General features: G+C 41.1%; 1 protein-coding gene across 4 annotated transcripts in view; it reads left to right on the top strand.

Annotated features, from left to right (window-relative positions):
* MEE32 (dehydroquinate dehydratase, putative / shikimate dehydrogenase) overlaps window positions 1-17,980 on the top strand; it is a 55,206-nt gene that overhangs the window by 31,994 nt on the left and 5,232 nt on the right. The window lies entirely within an intron of this gene.

The raw sequence follows: 17,980 nt of genomic DNA, 5'->3' as shown, positions 1-17,980 counted from the left end.
AAGACCCCTTGGATCATTGACTCAGGTGCTTCTGATCACATGACCAACCTTTCCACTTTGTTTGTGTCATATGATTTGCTTCCTAGTCGTGACAAAATCACCTTAGCTGATGGTTCTCTTGCCCCTATTTCTGGCAAGGGAACTGTCAAGCCTACAGACTCTTTACTCTTATCTTCCACTCTTCATGTACCTAAGTTAAATACCAACTTGTTATCTGTAAGTAGCTTGACCAAGTCATTGAATTGTTGTGTAACATTTTTCCCTTCTCACTGTGTGTTTCAGGACCTGAAGTCTCGGAAGGTGATTGGGAGTGGCCATGAAGCGAATGGAATATACTTGCTCGACACCCCTGGCCAATGCTTTGATCATCCCAAGAATATTGCTTTTGGTTCTACTTCTTCAGAGTCTGTCAATCAAATTATGTTGAGTCATTGTTGGTTGGGTCATTTACCTTTTTCTGCTTTAAGTCATTTGCTTCCCAAACTGTTTAAGGGAGTCAGTGTGTCCAGTCTCAATTGTGAGTCATGTTAGTTGTCAAAGCATTGTAGAAAAAATTACCCTGTGAGCAATAAAAGATCTTTTTTTCCTTTTCATATTGTACACTCTGATGTGTGGGGGCCTTACCACTTATCCTCTATGGGGGGTTACAGATACTTTATCCTGTTTATTGATGACTTTTCTAGATTCACTTGGATATACTTAATGAAATCCCGAGATAAAGTCCCGAGACTTGTGAGGCAATTTCATGAGTTTGTTTTAACTCAATTTGATACCAGAATTAAGGTTTTCAGATCTGCCAATGCAAAAGAGTATTTTGAGAAGAGTTTATCCTTGTATCTCTCTGACATGGGGGTTATTCACCAAAACTCCTGTGTTAGAACCCCTGAACAAAATGGAGTTGCTGAGAGGAAAAATAGACATATTGTTGAAGTTGCAAGGAGCCTTTTATTTGCCTCACATGTTCCCACAAGATTTTGGGGTGATGCTGTACTTACTACTACCTATCTCATAAACCGTATGCCATCTAGGGTTTTAGGGTTTAAATCCCCCTTCAGTCTTCTTCATCCAGACAAGGATCTCTTCCCAATTCCTCTTCGTGTGTTTGGCTGTACCTGTTATGTTCACATTCCAAGTGTGCAGAGACACAAGTTTGAACCAAAAGCCCACAAATGCATCTTCCTTGGTTACTCCCCCACACAAAAGGGTTATTGTTGTTTTGATCCAAAGACTGGCACCCGACATGTCTCTATGGATGTTACCTTTGATGAACTTTCCCCTTTTTATGGTTCCTCTCAGGGAAGGACATTGTCAACAGGGGGAGAGTCTGTCACAAGTTTTTGCTCTTCCCCTTCCTGTCCCAGTTGAGTCTCTTGACAAATCTGTATCCTCACCAAATGAATCAAAGGAGGATCAGCCACTTCATTCCTCTTGTCCTAGTGCTCCTATTTCTTTACCTCCTCGTCCTACCCATAATCCCAAAGTGTATCAAAGGCAGAGATCCAGGAATGAGCAAGTGGTTTCCCTTACGACAGATGAGGCTCATACACTCCCAATCACAGATGAGATAACAGGTACTGCTTCAGCTCCCTTGGAATCATCCTTCCCAGATCTTGATGTCCCCATTGCTGTTAGGAAAGGAAAGCGGAAGTGTACTGCACACTGCATTTCCAAATACCTTTCTTATGACCTACTTTCCCCCTCATATTGTGCCTACCTCTCTTCAGTTGCTTCTAACCCCATTCCTAGGTTTGTATCAGAAGCTCTTGGGATTCCAGAATGGAGAGATGCCATGCAAACTGAAATGGATGCTCTACATGAAAATGGTACTTGGGAGGTGGTGGATTTGCCTGAAGGGAAGGATCCAGTTGGATGCAAGTGGGTTTTTACCATTAAATACAGGGCAGATGGGACTATTGAGAGGTACAAGGCCAGACTTGTTGCAAAAGGCTACACATAGACATATGGGATTGACTATCTGGAGACTTTTGCCCCTGTTGCTAAGATGACATCTGTGAGGGTTCTTTTATCTCTGGCAGCTTACTTTGATTGGCCTCTCTATCAGTTAGATGTAAAGAATGCATTTCTGAATGGTGACTTACATGAGGAGGTCTACATGTGTCTTCCTCCAGGAATGTATGGGAAAGATATGCAAGGAAAGGTATGTAAACTGAAGAAATCTCTTTATGGCCTCAAACAATCTCCTAGAGCCTGGTTTGAGAGATTTAGAGCTGCACTTGTTAAATTCGGCTATGTTCAGACACAGTCAGATCATACTCTTTTTGTGAAGAAAAGTGGATCTCTAGCAGTGTATCTCATTATGTATGTTGATGACATTATAGTGACTGGTGATGATGCCTCAGGCATTCTGGCCCTTAAGTCTTTCCTCCGTACAGAATTTGAGATTAAGGATCTGGGGGAGTTGAGATACTTCCTTGGCATAGAAGTTGTCAGATCCAGGGATGGGATTCTTATTTCCCAGAGGAAATATGTCCTTGATTTGTTGTCTGAAACTGGAAAATTGGGTGCAAGACCAGCTGCAACTCCTATTGATATGAGTCACAAACTTTCAACTTCGGATAGAACTTTGTTGGAAGACAAAGGGGTCTTTCAGAGACTTCTTGGGAAGCTTTTGTACCTGTGCATGACTAGGCCAAATATTGCGTATGCTGTCAGTTGCATTAGCCAGTTCATGCATGCTCCTAGAGATACCCATATGGCAGCAGCAGAACGGATTTTGTGCTATCTGAAAGGCTCTCCAGGAAAAGGAATTCTATTTGCCAAACATGGTCATCTGAAACTTGAAGCCTATACTGATGCTGATTGGGCTGGAAATATTGATGATAGAAGATCTACTTCAGGGTATTGCAATCTGGTGGCTGGTAATGTTGTCTCTTGGAGGAGTAAGAAACAAACAGTTGTGGCTCGATCCTCCGCAGAAGCAGAATATAGAGCCATGGCACATGGAGTCTCGGAATTGTTGTGGCTAAGGTCCTTAATGGAAGAACTTGGGATTGATCATGACAAACCCATGATGTTGTACTGTGATAATCAGGCTGCCATCAACATTGCTCACAACCCGGTACAACATGATAGAACCAAACATATTGAGGTTGATAAACACTTTATTCGTGAAAGAGTCTCCTCCGGTGAAGTGTCTCTTCCATTCATTACTTCTGAAGGACAATTGGCAGATTTCCTCACCAAGGGCATTTCCAAGGCAAGGCTTCAACATGACACTAGCAAGTTGGGCATGATTAACATCTATGCTCAACTTGAGGGGGAGTGTAGAGAAGATGGGCTGAATGGCCCATAGACTGTCATTTCATGTTATGTTATGTTTCTCTCTGTTGTGGGCCTTATTCTGGGCCCATACTCTGTAATGTTCTGTTTTTGTATTTTCCTGCCCACTCAAGGGCCTCTCTGTAATTTGTCAAAGATTAACTTATTAATAAGATGTTTAGAGTGTTAGAGAGAGGTTATGTCCGAACCTCTTACTCTCTAACACTCATTGCCGCCAGCTCTCTCTTCTCTTTCTCTCTTGTTTGTTTATTTTCTGGTTTGCATCTAACTCAAACAATTCCATACATCAAGTGGGCTGTTTTTCAACTAGTCCAATTTCCCCCGAGTGGGAGATAGGTTTTGGACAAAGCACCGACAACCAAAAACATGAGGAGGGATAGAAAGAAGAGGGGCCTTAGGAAAGAGAAGCTGATGTGGGGCTTTGTACTCTAACCAATGAGAGGGCATTCAGTTAATGAGGTATGTAGAACAAAGGACAGCCTCAAGCCAAAATCGTTTGGGAATATGGAGTAGTAAACCCCGTACCACTTCAAGGAGGTGTCGGTTCTTCCGTTCAGCCACACCATTTTCTTGTGGCGTACGGGCACAAGAGCTCCGATGAAGAGAGCCATGTGAAGCAAAGAACTCCGTGAGGTCACTATGAAAAAACTCTTTTGCATTGTTTGACTGGAATATTTGAATCTCGGTCTGAAATTGGGTGAAGACCATCCGTTGAAAATCTTGTATAATTTTTGGTACTTCCTCACGGGTTCGCATTGGATATACCCAAGTGTATCTGGAATAATCGTCAATGAAGGTAATGAAGTACTTGTAGCCACTCTCAGAAGGTAAAGTAACAGGGCCCCACACATCAGAATGCACAATGTGAAAAGGAAACTCAGATTTACTATTTCTTTGAGGGAATTGAGTTCTACAATGCTTGCTTAACTGACACGTTTGACAGGAAAAATCAGAAACAGACATTGACTTACATAGTTCTGCGAAAACCAATTTCAAGGTTTCAAAAGACAAATGACCCAGACAACAATGCCACAAATACATTTTACTCTTTTTGAACCAACTCATAGACTCTGTAACATGAAGGCCAGTCGTATTCTCCAGCATGTAGAGTCCATCAACCATACGACCCCTACCAATCGTCCTCCCCGAGGCCAGATCCTGAATCACACAATAGGTAGGGAAAAAAGTCACAGAACAATTCAAGGAATTTGTAATACTACTAACTGAGAACAAATTCATAGGGAATTTTGGAACATGAAGAACATTAGAAAGAGTAAGGCCGAGGGGAAGAGAGAGAGTTCCTTGACCAGCTATGGAAGTGTATGGTCCATCAGCTAGTCTCATTTTATCTCTTCCGGAAAGAGGGTGATAAGTTTGAAAGTAAGAGGACATACCAGCCATGTGTTTTGACGCTCCAGAATCGATGATCCATGGAGAGTCAAGGTTGTGTGAGGCAGCATGGAAAGCAGTGGCAAAATTACCTGATATGGATGCAAAAGAGGTGGTGGAGTTTACAATATCCTCCCTTGGGTCTGATCCAGAGTAGTTGTGTTGGCTATGTGATGTTTGAGGCACAGTAGAAGTGGAGGGCTGATTCTTCCGAGAAACCATATTTGCCATGTGGTGTTTCTTGGTACCTTGTTGCCCGGGTCTTCTAATTACATCTGAGCCTTGCTTCTTAGGTAATCCTGAACCCACTTTGGTTTCCCATGGAGATCCCAACAAGTATCTTTGGTGTGTCGGGGCCTCTGACAATTAAACACCACAATATTTCCTTAGTCATGATTCTAGGTTTAGAAGTACTCAAAAAACACAGGTACACTGCCTTACAGAGCTGTTACAGTCCACAACTAGGCACTTGCTGATTTTCAGTTTCATAGAGAACCAAACACAAACACTGCAACTGCAGTACTAGGGGTTATCACCTACACTGTGTAGGAGTTCACAAAAACACTATACGAACTGCACATGCAGTGTAACCAGGTCTGAAAGACCTACAGTTTACAACTTTGATACAGCTTCTCAGCCCAAAAAGAGACACAGTAGGAGCAGCAATACGAGTGGTGATTCACCACACCTAATCGGCTGATATCCACTTTCCAGGGCAGCCGAACAGTCACTCAAGTTCTAGGGTTCATCAACAGCCCCTTAGAGTGCAGACTAGGGCAACATACAATCGGAGGAAGGGGAACAGTCCCCAAGTCAGATTCTGGAACATTAACAGTCGTGCAAGAAGCCATAAACAGGAAGAGAAAAAAAATCTCAGTACCAGCAATAGGCAGCACAGTCATCAGTCATGAACTCGAACTTCCCTTCAGGTCAGATTGCAATAGGCAGTTCAGTCATGAAATCGAACTCCCCTTCAGGTCAGAGCCTTCCTTTGAACATCTGGGATGGATTTCTACAGTCCTCTTAGCCGAAGCAACCCAGTTACCAGCAAAAAACATGTAGCCGAACCCTTTTTCTGTGCTAGGAAGTTGAACAGTCAGCATACTTGTAGCAGAGCCCTACTCGGCAGTGAAGACTAACCGCAGCACTAGAAAAGCTTCCTCTTCCTTGTCTTCGAGCATCAGTACTATAGCTCCTTCGCAGCAGAGGAGAGAGACCTCAGCTAGTAGTTTTCTAGGCCTGGACGAACCTGCTCTGATACCATGTTGAGCAGGAGGCCAAGAAGAAGAAGAAAAGGAGAAAAGAAGAAGGAAGAAGGAGAAGAGGAAGAAGAATAAGAGGCAACTGAGTTAAGGCCTCAACAAAACTAAGCTTCAGTCAAGTGAAGCTTTGCATTTATACTATTCTTTTCGTACATAACAATATGTCTACAGAATTACAAAAATACCCCTGCGGGTACTAAGTCTGTGAACAGTACATATATTACACTTGTTAACAGATAGTATGTGTAATTATTTGTTTCAGTCATGGTAGTGTCAGTTGGTGGTCAGTTTGTTATTTCAGTTGTTATTTATTTCAGTTTTTATTTGCTTTATTTGTCATGTAAGTACTAAGGGCAGATCTGTCCTTTTCTCTATGTACTGAACATAACCTATAAATACTAAAGAGAGTGGCGGCAGCAGAAGTGTTAGCATCTGTCCCTTCTTTCAAACCTCTGTGTTCTCCTGTTCCTCTCCTCTCTTTCCTCCTTCCTCTCACTTTTCTTCTACTTTTCTTAATCTAAAATCTATTAGGGTTCAAGGCTGATTGCAGTCTTGATCTTCTACTCCAATCAAAAAAAAAAATTCTTTCATAAGTGGGAGTCTCATTGGGAGCAAATGCCACATTCCTAGCACTAGCTCCTAAGAAGAAAGAAGCCAAAACTCCAAAAGAGTATAGGCCCATAAGTCTTGTTGGTAACCTATACAAGACCATAGCTAAAGTTTTGGCGGGAAGGTTTAAAACTGTGTTGCCTCTGGTAATCACTGAAAATCAAGGAGCCTTTGTGGAAGGAAGACAAACAATTGACCAAATTCTAGTAGCAAATTAATATATAGCAAAAAAGAAAAAACAGGGAGGGGAAGACTTAATGTGCAAATTGGATCTGCAAAGAGCCTATGATATGGTGGATTGGACCTTCCTCATGAGCCTGATGGGAAAAATAAGGTTTGGAGAAAGATGGAGAAAGTGGATAAATGGTAGTATTAGCTTGGCACACTTCTCAGTTCTAATCAATGGTGTGACAAAGGATTTCTTCCCACCTAAAAGAGGTTTAAAGGCAAGGAGATCCTCTATTCCCTTTCTTGTTCACCTTCATTATAGAGGTCCTGAGTAAATTGATCACTAAGGCTGATCTTGAAAACCAATTTAGAGGGTGGAGAATTGAAAGAAATGAGGTTGTTGTGACTCATCTGCAATTTGCTGATGACATAATCATTTTCTGTGAGAGATGTACAAAGTTTAGCATAAGGAATTCGAAAGCCTTAGTTGACCAATTCCAAAGAATATCAAACTTGAAAGTCAATTGGGGAAAAAGTTGTGTGGCTAGGATAAAGTTGGGAGAGGATTACATTTTACTATTGGTTGAAACCCTAGGGTGAGGTGAGAACTTGGCCCCTAGAGTATCTAGGTATGCCTTTGGGAGGAAACCCTAGAGCAAATAGTTTCTGGAAACCAGTAGTGGAAAGATTTGCTAAAAAGTTTGCCTTATGGAAGAGAAATTATATCTCTTTAGGGGGAAGAATTACATTGATCAAATCCACCCTAGCAAATTTTCCCACCTATTACCTTTCCACCTTTAGAATCCTAGTGAAAATTGCAAAGCAGTTAGAAAAAATGATGAGGGATTTTTTTGTGGGTGCCAGGAGATGAAAAGAAAGATCATTTGGTGAAGTGGGAATAGGTATGTAAACCTAAGGAGCAAGGAGGCTTGGGAATTGGACCTGATTAAGAGGAACACAACTCTTCTAGGAAAGTGGTTGTGGAGATTTCCCTTAGAGGAAGACAGGTTGTGGCACAAGATCATTGGAAGCATTCATGGTGTAGCGGAAAATGGCTGGGATGCAAAACTGGCGCCTCACAATACTTAAATTTTCCCTTGGAGGGCAATCTTTTAGGTACTACCTACTTTTGTCAATCACATCAGTTTTAACGTGGGATGTGGGATAGAGTCTTATTCTAGGGTGACCTCTGGCTTGGGGAATTGCAACTCAAATTATAATTCCCAACACTATACTCATTAACATACCTCAAGAACGAATCGTTCTCTAGGTTTGGCAGGCTTTCAACACTAGGGTTAAACTGGGATTTCAGGTTCAGAAGAGGCTTGAGGGACAATGTATGTGAATCCCTTATCCTCCTACTTTCTCTCTTGGAAAAGGTTTTCCTGGATCAAAATCTTTTGGATGGTAGAGTTTGGTACCCCTCCCCTGATGATCACTTCTCATGTTCTTCCTTCTTTAACCTTCTTATTAGCTCAAAACCTGCAGGGGTAAATCTCTCAGTGAGAGAAATTTGGTGCAAACCAATCCCTCCTAAAGTGCAGGCTCTATGTTGGGAAAGCTTCCTTGGGAAGATTAACACCTGTGGTGTGCTACAGAAAAGAAGGTCAAATAATTGCCTTTCTCCTCATCTGTATCTCCTTTGCAAGGCCAGTGGTGAGACCCTTCCTCATTTACCACTCTCCTGTTTGTTTGTGACTTGTATTTGGGACTACCTTTGCTCTCTTTTTGGTTGTAGATGCCTAGATGGGTACCCCCACAGGATGTGGTTACCCTATTCAACTCTAGCTTCTTGAGGCAATAGAAGAAAAGGGGAAGATATTTGTGGAGAATAACAAGAGCAGCCCTGGTATGGACCATCTAGGAAGAGAGAAACCAAAGAATCTTCCATGAGAAGAGTAGATCAGTGGAGGAAGTGATTGAATCCATAAGGATCTGTAGAGAACACTGATGTGGGACCGGATCATTGGGAAAAAGCAATGGAACTCTTCAGAGATGTTTCTGCAAATGACTTATTATGGAAATGGACTGAAGTGGCACAAACAGATACACACAAAGAAGTAGTGAGAATGGAACGGAAACCTCTATGGCCAAATAAATTGAAACTAAATTTTGATGGGAGCTCCTTTGGCAATCAAGGGAGGGCGGGGTATAGGGGGAGTCTTTAGAAACCATCAAGGAGTAGTGGTGGTCATATTCTCCAGGCCAATTGGTTTTGGAGATTTGGTTAAGGCTGAGATAATGGCCCTTTTACAATGACTAAAACTAGCAGCACATCTGGGTGTTAGAGAGCTCGAAGTAGGAGACTCCTTATTGGTCATTTCTTGGGCAAAACAAATCAATTCAGCCCCATGGAAATATAGATTTGCCTTAAGGGAAATTGACTTCCTTGCAAAAATTTGTAACACTAGCTTTGGATGGGTAAAAAGAAAGGCAAATGGGCTGGCAGATGTCCTAGCAAAACAGGGAGTGGACAGATCCACTTTATTTTGGGCAATGTTGTAATCTGTTATAGTAAAAAAGCGGGGGATGGCAAAACAAATTAGGGTGGCCAAGCTGTTTTCTGTTGTTTTTGGGCTACTGTGTAGCTAATTCATGCAACTTTTTCAATCATTAATAAATGAACTCACTTTGCTGATTAAAAAAAAAAAAATGTAGCCTTTCAATAATTTTATTGAACACATGCAAGGTACAATAAACCTTGGTGTCAGAACTTGAAATCAGTAATCTTCAAGAAACATTTCTTGATTATCAGAAAAGCCTAAAATATAAAGGATCTTTTGACCTACAATCAGGATTCATAGACTCTCTCAAGGTAATATCTACCATGATGCTCATTCAATTTTTTCACAAAATCCAACAAATCTTCGTTATTGGATCCAGAAACTAATAAGATAAAGAAGGGTGGGCCTTGGTGCAACAGTTGGGTTGCTCCATTGCGACCTGGGTGACCAGGGTTCAAATCTTGGAAACAGCCCCTCTGTTTGTACAGGGGTAAGGCTGCGTACATCTGTCCCTCCCCAGACCCTGCATTGGTGGGAGCCTCATGCACTGGACTGCCCTTCAAACTAATAAGATAAAAAAAAAATCCTGAAGCACCATATTAGATCTAGACAAGAAAGCATTAACCATGCAAAAAAAATCACAAACTCAAATTTTCTTAATTTTTAGGAAGGAATCTCTAGAACTCTTTTATAGGCATCAAAAATTGCTTGAAAATTCTCCAAAAATCCTGAAAAGCTAGGTGAATTAAGAATGCTATAGCCTAACATAAATTTGCCTATTTATAGAAAGCCACTGTCAAACAGTAGGAAAACGAGTGGCAAACCAATGTTTTAAAACGCGGAGGCATGACACAATGCATTCCAGTACCTAGAGGTGTGAGGCGTAGTTCAGAACATAAGAGGTATAAGCCTCCTTAAGAGGAGGGGGATGAGGAGGAAAAAGAGGAAGGAGGAGGAGGAAGAAGGTGTGCCTCCAAGCGTATGCCTCCCACGCCTTTTAAAACACTATAGTAAACCAAGAAGAAAATAGAAAGAAGAAAGAGAGAAAGCACAAAGTGACAAAGATTTAATGTAGTTCAGCTCAGTAGCCTACATCCACGGGACGGGAGAGAGGGAAAACATTCACTATGAGAAGAAGAGATACAAAACTGACCACACTACAGACTCACAACAAATGCCTTCATTCACTCAACCCTGCACAACCAATGGCTTAAATAAGCAAGAGACCAAATTATATCAGAATTACACACAGGCTCTCTTCCTCCCATAAAGACATACAAGTCCCCAAAATTTATTGACATTACAAATACACCCATGTAACCTCCAACACTTCCCTTGAAAGAAAACCCAAATACAATATATTTCTCAACACTATTTATGGTAAAACTAGATACAATAACAGGAATCACAAGAGGGTAAACTGAAATTAAGAATAGGGAGACCAAGAAGATTGATAAAATCCTAAAATGTCAAACAATTAACATGATCTGATTGAAAGATAACAAGAATAATGAATAATGAAGTGTAATAGAAGAAGAATTAGATTTTCAACATAAAAAGAATTTTTAACTAATAGATCTGTAGTTACTTGACATATTTGATCACTATAAACACAGATTATTAGATCAAGCAATATCACACGCCAGTCTGTCTCTCTAATGAGAAAGAACCTTTTTAATGTTTTAAAATTATCCAAAATTTCAAGAAACCCTCCCCCATATTACACTAAAGTACCTGAATATAGTTTTCTCTAAAATAACTCCATTCCTCGTACATCTTAAGAATTGAGTACTCCAACAAGGAGGTAAAGAGTTGTTGTTGTGCAAGTTGTGAAGAGAAGATTAGATTGAATATTTTTTAGCATTAGTTTCAGTTCCCAGAAGAAGGTTATAGTATCCTATCTGGTTTTCTGACAGGTAGAGGAATATTGTCATTTTCCTTCAGAGGGATTTTGCTAAATATGAGGATTCTGAAGAAATGGAGATGTTGGAGCATATCTGAATGCCTTCAACTTTGATGCCATATCCCTCACTTTTCAATCACTGATTGTTTGAACTGTGGAAGCCTAAGGAAACCTGTGAAAATGATGAAATAGTTCTCTCCCTTGGACCAGGAAGATGAGATTTTGTTGGTTTTCCATATCTCCAATCAAATACTCGAATGGATGCTCAGTTTCAGTTCAAAAACACTGCCCGAAATTACAACTACTTTTGTGTTCCAAGTCTCTCCATGTGTACTGGGATCACCATTAATATGTGAAATTAGGGTTATACAGTTAATTGTTTATGAACTCTGGCTGCCTTGATGGATAGAGTATATCTGTTTGTAATTATCCTCTTTTCAGTTTTTTTTCTGTGCTTTTCCTATTTAGATGAAAATTAGAATGGTTGATTTTATTTTCCAGCTCTTGTTAAATTGTATTCTTCTTGAGCTTTAATTACTCATGCATCTTTTATCAATGGATATAAAGTGAACAAATTATCTTGCATATAAAATGGCAGTATGGCCTGTTGAGCTAGAGCAAGAGAAGAGAGGAGAGGAGAAGAGAGAAGAGAGGTGAGTCGAGTGGACTGAAAGCCCTCCAGAACATTGGGGGCGAATGAAAGAATTATTATTTATACTGGTCCAGTCGTACAATATAAATAGGAGAGAAATTACAACAGTACCCTTGTGGTACTAAACCTGAGTACATAAACAACTGTCAACACTCCCCCTCAAGTTGGAGCATAGATATCAATCATGCCCAACTTGTCAAAAAGATCATGATGTCTGCAAAGGTTTAAACCCTTTGTAAAGATGTCTGCAAGCTGGTTCTCAGAAGTGACATAGGGGGTACACACTTCGCCTGATAACTTTCTCTCTGATAAAATGCTTGTCAACTTCGATGTGGTTTGTTCTATCATGTAGCACCGGATTGGCAGCAATGCTTATAGCTGGTTTGTTATCACAAAACAGAGTTATAGGTTTGGCCACTGGGAAACCCAACTCCCTCAACAAATTCTTTATCCACATGCCTTCAGCAACCCCGTGGGCCATAGCACGATATTCAGCTTCAGCACTGGATCTAGCCACCACATTTTGCTTTTTACTCCTCCATGTAACAAGGTTCCCTCCTATAAAGGTGCAGTAGCCACTGGTAGACTTTTTGTCACTTTGGGATCCAGCCCAATCTGCATCTATATAAACTTCAACTTTCAAATGTCCGTGCTTTTGAAATAACAAACCAGTACCCGGATACTTCTTTAGACATCGGAGGATTCTCTCTGCTGCTTCGAGATGGGAAGACCTAGGAGCATGCATGAACTGGCTGAGGACACCAACAACATATGCAATGTCTGGGCGAGTCATAGAAAGGTATAACAATCTCCCTACAAGCCTCTGAAACTATTTCACATCCTTGAGAGGTTCACAGCTGTCACCTAATTTATGGTTGGAGTCAATGGGAGAGTCAACTGGCTTCACCCCCATCTAGGACATATTTCCTTTGAGAAATGAAGATACCCTTCTTTGATCGGGCGACTTCAATTCCAAGGAAGTATCTGGCAGGTCCTAGATCCTTCACTTCAAACTAAGTGGCAAGAAAAAGTTTCAATCTCTGAATTTCATCCTCCCAGTCACCAGTAACAATTATGTCATCCACATATACAATTAGAGCAGCAATTTTACCTTCTCCTCTTTTCACAAACAGTGTGTGATCTGATTGACATTGCCTGTATCCTTTCTGTTGAACTGCCACATGGAATCTGCTGAACCAAGCTCTTGGTGATTGTTTCAGCCCGTATAAGGACTTCTTCAACTTGCACACTTTCTGTTCATTGCCTCGAGCTAGAAAACCAGGAGGTTGAATCATGCACACTTCCTCTTCAAGGTCACCATTCAAGAATGCATTCTTGATGTCAAGCTAGTGTAAAACCCAATCCAGATTAGCCGCAAGAGAGAAAAGGACTCTAATAGAATTCATCTTGGCAACGGGGGCAAAAGTTTCTGCATAATCAACTCCATACACTTGAGTAAATCCCTTTGCCACTAAGCGAGCTTTATACCTTTCCACTGTTCCATCAGCCTTATGCTTGACTGTGAACACCCATTTACATCCAACTGGAACCTTTCCCTTAGGAAGATCAACAAGTTCCCATGTGCCATTTTTGTGAAGGGCATTAATTTCTTCCTTCATGGCATTTGTCCATTCAAGAACTGAAAGAGCTTCTGCCACATTCTTAGGGATAGGAACACTGTCAATAGAGGTAAGGAAAGCACGGAATGAGGATGAAATGTTCTCATAGGAGACAAAATTGGAAATGGGATGTTTAATGGTGCACAATCTAACACCCTTCTTGTGAGCAATAGGACGGTCAAGATCATTAGCAGTAGAGGAATCATTTTCAATAGATTCAAGGACATCATTGGGAGCCAAAATACCTGAGTGAGTATGATCCTCCCCCGAGGAGTCTGGTGGCACTGGAGGTACAGCTTCCGGATTCTCTACAGCTCTTGAATTTGGTTGGCCTTTACGACGACGAGAAAAAACACGAAAAGGCAGAGGGTCAGGAAGAGAAGGAAGCTTAACCAGTTTCTCCTCATGCCTACACTCCCCCCTGAGGAGAAACAGGAAAGAAAGGCTCATCTTCAAGAAAGAAACATCCATGGAGACATAGAATTTCCGAGAAACAGGATCAAAACAACGGTATCCCTTTTGAGTGAAGGAGTAACCAAGAAATATGCAAGAGATAGCACGAGGATCCAATTTCCCACGAGTGGGAGGCAGATTTTGTACAAAACACCGGCAACCAAAGACATGCGGAGGAATAGAAAGAAGAGGAGCCTTAGGAAAGAGAAGTTGATGTGGGGCTTTGTACTCTAACCGACGAGAGGGCATACGGTTTATAAGGTAGGTGGAACAAAGAACGGCTTCAAGCCAAAAACGTTTGGGAACATTCATATGAAGTAGTAAACCCCGAGCCACTTCAAGGAGATGTCGGTTCTTCCGTTCGGCCACACCATTTTGTTGTGGCGTGCGGGCACAAGAGCTACGGTGAAGGGAACCACACGAAGCAAAAAACTCCGTGAGGTCACTATGAAAAAATTCTTTTGCATTGTTTGATTGAAAAATTTGGATTTCAGTTTGAAATTGAGTGAAGACCATCCGATGGAAATCTTGAATGATTTTTGGTACTTCTTCCCTGGTTCGCATTGGGTAAACCCAAGTATATCTAGAATAATCATCAATGAGGGTAATGAAATACTTGTAGCCACTCTCAGATGGTAAGGTAACATGGCCCCATACATCAGAATGAACAATGTGAAAATGAGATTTAGATTTACCATTTCTTTGATGAAAATGAGTTCTACAATGTTTACTTAACTGACACGTTTGACAAGAAAAATCAGAAACAGACAGTGACTTAAACAGTTCTGGGAATACAACTTTCAAAGACTCAAAAGACAAATGACCAAGACGACAATGCCATAAATAGACTTTTTTTCTTATAGGACTGACTCATTGACTCTGTAACATGAAAACCAGCCTTATTCTCCAACATGTAAAGTCCATCAGCCATACGACCCCTACCAATCATCCTCCCCGAGGCCAGATCCTAAATCACACAATGAGAAGGGAAAAAAGTCACTGAGCAATTCAAGGAATTAGTAACACTACTAACAGAGAACAAATTAATGGGAAATTTTGGAACATGAAGGACATCAGAAAGGGTAAGACCAAGAGGAAGAGAGAGAGTTCCTTGACTAGCTATGGAAGTGTATGATCCATCGGCTAGTCTCACATTGTCTCTCCCAGAAAGAGGGTGATAGGTTTGAAAGTAAGAGGACGTACCAGTCATATGTTTTGACGCTCCAGAATCAATGATCCATGGAAAGTCAGGGGTGTGAGAAGCAACATGGAAAGCAGTGGCAGGGTTACCTGACCTAGATGCAAATGAGGTTGAGGGAGGAGCATCCATCTGACGAATTGCTCTACCATAGAGCTCTAAATGGTCATGGAAGGAATTCATAATGTCCTCCCTCGGGTCAGGTCCAGTGAGATGTGTCTGAGTCACAATAGAAATGGGGGGCTGATTCTCCCGAGTAGCCATGTTGGCCATGTGATGCTTCTTAGTCAGATCTTGAGCCCATTTTGGTTTCCCATGAAGATCCCAACAGGTATCTTTGGTGTGTCGGGGTTTTTGGCAATGAGTGCACCACAATTTGTCCTTATCTTCTGTTTTTTTCTGGAGATCTCCTTTCCGGGAAGAAGATCCCACACCAGTAGAGACACCCCCTTTTGCAACCAACACAACAGCATCCCCACCAGGGCTGTTCATCAAATTTCTCCTACTTTCTTCAGACTGTACAAGAGCATAGACTTCCTGAACAGATGGAAGATCCTTAGAGCTGAGAATTTGAACTCTGATAGATTCATACATAGGATTCAGACCATGTAAGAATGCAAACACCCTTTGCTGGGAGGCAAGCTGCTTGTACTTCTTAGCATCCTCATCACACTTCCAATCCACACTCTGGTAGTGATCCAACTCCTTCCAAACAGATGTTAAGTCAGAGTAATAAACCGATAACACCTCTCCCCCTGTCTACAAGTAGAAGATGCTGCTTGCAGTTGATAAATTTTGGCATAGTGTCGCAATTCTGAATATGTAGACTTTGCTTGTTCCCAGATTTCATTTGCAGTTTCAGCCCACATGAAATTCTTCCTTATTTGAGGTTGCATGGAAACCAAAAGCCGGGACATAACAATACTGTTCTCCTGATTCCATCTATCATATTCAGCACTCCCAGAGGATGGTTCTTTTATCCTCCCATTAATATAGCCTATCTTCCCCCTTGTAGTGATGTATAATTTGATCCCTCTTGACCACTCCGGGTAATTTAAACCATCAAGAGGGACAACAGCCATAGGAAAGGATAGGTCACCCCCACCCATTCCATTCAGCATTGAGGAAACTCCAGATGTGGCTGAATCTTCACTGCCCATGATATCAGAATAAAAAACGAAACAACAACCAAAAGAGTACAGCCGTACAAGGCTATTGCAGAAATAGGTCCTTCTGACATCCGGTTTCACTGAGAGGAAAAAAACAGAACACTGCTGTTGCAGTACAAGAACAGGTCCTTCTGACCTACAGTTTCACTGAGAACAAACAAAAAACTGAACACTGCTGTTGCAGTACTGAAACAGGTCCTTCTGACCTACGGTTTCACTGAAACAAGTCTGAACACTGCTGTTGCAGTACAAGAACAGGTCTGAATGACCTAATTAGTAGGCCTGATAGCCAACCAGTCGAGGAGATCAACAGGGTAGCTGAATAGTCAATCAATAAGATTAATATTGAGCAGACAATCAATCGGCTGAACAGACAATCAACAGTCCACAATACCAAGAAAAGAGTTGAATACAGTTACTTTGTTAAGGATACAGGCACTCAACAGTAGGGCAGCCGAACAGTTCATCAAACAATAGGCAGCTGAACAGACAACAGTAGGGCAGCCGAACAGTTCATCAAACAATAGGCAGCCGAACAGACAAGGATGATAGTACCTCTTTTAGTTTCAGATGATAGTCTCCCTGTAAGCCAGAACTCCTTCTACGAACCTCAAACAATAGGCAGCCGAACAGAAGATGACTAGTACCTCTTTTAGTTTCAGATGATAGTCTTTCTGAAAAACAGAACACCCTCTACAAACCTCAAACAATAGTCTCTCTACAGTCGAGCAGACAAGAGGTGCAATTTTTGGGCTGGAAGATGAAAAAACTCTGTAACTTCTGGGTCGAACTGATTACACCAGATTAGGAGTTCGATTGGAGACAGCTCTGGGAGATAAAAAGTCACTATAACTCCTGGGTCGAACTGGATGCTACAGCAGTTTTCTTGACACCACCCTTCAGGCCTGGACGACTTGCTCTGATACCATGTTGAGCAAGAGCAAGAGAAGAGAGGAGAGGAGAAGAGAGAAGAGAGGTGAGTCGAGTGGACTGAAAGCCCTCCAGAACATTGGGGGCGAATGAAAGAATTATTATTTATACTGGTCCAGTCGTACAATATAAACAGGAGAGAAATTACAACAGTACCCTTGTGGTACTAAACCTGAGTACATAAACAACTGTCAACATGGCCTATTGCAGAAATCTGCTCAAGACTTGGATTCAGTGTTGCATGGACTCCTAAATGGATGAAGTGCCATGTTGGACATATGTACATTCTGACAGTACATTGATTCCTAATGCACACAATGGATACTATTTTCCTATAAAACTTTATTAAATAATAGTGATTTTTGACCTTTTTCTATGGGTTTATAATGTTCTAATTGAAAAGAAGTAAGGACTATTTTGATAGTTTATACTTTTCTATAGACATGCCTGTTGAGTCCTTTTTGACGTACCAAATCAAACTCCTGGACACATGTTGAATTCTGATCCCTTTATACATTCCCATGCAACACTACTTAGATTGTTGTGTAAAATCTAGTTGCATTATTGTTGATTCGTTTTTGTCTATAACAGTGATTTGGTTTGCAACATTTATTTTTTAAACAAAAAAATATATATGTTCTACTGTAAGTCTTCACTACAACTTCTATGGAACCACAGAACTTACGATTTCTGTGTTTCTTTTGAAGAAAATTTATTAATGATAGAAGGTACAGATCTATATGATTTCTGTGTTTCTCTTGAAGATCCAATTAAACTTCTTGGCATATTTATATGCCAATTTACATTATTAAAGTTCTTTTCCA

The sequence above is a fragment of the Nelumbo nucifera genome, chromosome 3 (genome assembly GCF_055504915.1).
Source record: "Nelumbo nucifera cultivar China Antique chromosome 3, China Antique-T2T, whole genome shotgun sequence".
Lineage (NCBI taxonomy): Eukaryota > Viridiplantae > Streptophyta > Magnoliopsida > Proteales > Nelumbonaceae > Nelumbo > Nelumbo nucifera.
The sequence above is the reverse complement of the archived record's forward strand: the minus strand, read 5'-3'. Positions and strand labels throughout refer to the sequence as shown.